This window comes from Acanthochromis polyacanthus, chromosome 3 (genome assembly GCF_021347895.1).
Source record: "Acanthochromis polyacanthus isolate Apoly-LR-REF ecotype Palm Island chromosome 3, KAUST_Apoly_ChrSc, whole genome shotgun sequence".
NCBI lineage: Eukaryota > Metazoa > Chordata > Actinopteri > Pomacentridae > Acanthochromis > Acanthochromis polyacanthus.
In genome coordinates, this window is record NC_067115.1 from 4,780,687 (window position 1) to 4,781,700 (window position 1,014).

Here is a 1,014-nt window from a genome sequence, read left to right on the forward strand (position 1 = left end):
CAAATGGTGATTAATAAAACGTGTGTGCTGGTAATTTTCTTGACTTGGATAATTATGCATTTTGTAGCAGCATCAAACTGAAGTAGCTAATCTCCTGTTCCTTCAGTCACCGTGGCTCATCCAGACGTTAGTGAGACACTGGAGAACTTAGTGATTCAGTACATTGACAGTTTCCAGCACCTCATTGCATGCAGCCTTGGGCGTTGTGGTTTAATCGTGAAGGAAATTCAAAGAACTCTGCGGGTCAGCGTTCATGAGCGAGCAACGACCCTTGCACTAGTGACACCGGGGGACACCTGGAAGGCATCCCAGCACTTAAATGACTGGTGGCCAAGTCTCTGCCCGAGGGCCTAATTTACCTCAGACCATGTCCGGGCTGGAACCTTGTATACACAGAAGGTGTGAGTGCGAGCAGCGTGTTAGTGGAGCAGCAACAGCAGCTCCGGTGCATTAAAACCCTCCCTCGTGTTATTATAAACCACTCTTGAGTGTTTCGTGTCCAATTAGCCTTCGCGCTAATGGATGTATATTACTCAAACTGGACTTCTTGAATCTCATTAATTTTGTCACAGGCTTCTTTTTGTCAGACATATGTAACATTTCAGGCTTCAACAGTCTGTTAAAAGTGACGTCGTTCAGACATACCTACAGTCATGGTGGAGAACCACAGTGCTGGTGGTGTTTGTCAGATTTCATGGTATTCAAGGTGATGCAAATTACATGATAAAGCACTAATCTAGGATAAAATCTAAACTAATAAGCCTTTTAAACCATCCAAATAACTTCTATCCTAGTTTATTCAAGGTTTTCTAAATAGTGAGGATTCTGTCCATGTGTTTATCTTAATCTACAGTCATGGAAAAAAATTATTAGACCGCCCTTGTTTTCTTTAACTTCTTGTTCATTTCAACACCTGGGACCACTAAAGGTTTATTATCTGAAGAATACAACGTACACGACAAAAAATGCAGCTGGTTCCATCACACTTTATGTCCTATCTGACATGCTTCGGCT

At 42.2% G+C, this 1,014-nt stretch overlaps 1 protein-coding gene across 4 annotated transcripts in view; it reads left to right on the forward strand.

The window, feature by feature from the left end:
* Positions 1–34, forward strand: part of mad1l1 (mitotic arrest deficient 1 like 1) — a 68,884-nt gene extending 68,850 nt beyond the window's left edge. For all 4 annotated transcript variants that reach the window (XM_022208934.2, XM_051945366.1, XM_051945365.1 and 1 more), the window contains one exon: positions 1–34. This exon is cut by the window's left edge. The gene's annotated coding sequence lies outside the window, so the exon portion shown is untranslated.
* The last annotated feature ends 980 nt before the right edge of the window (positions 35–1,014 follow it).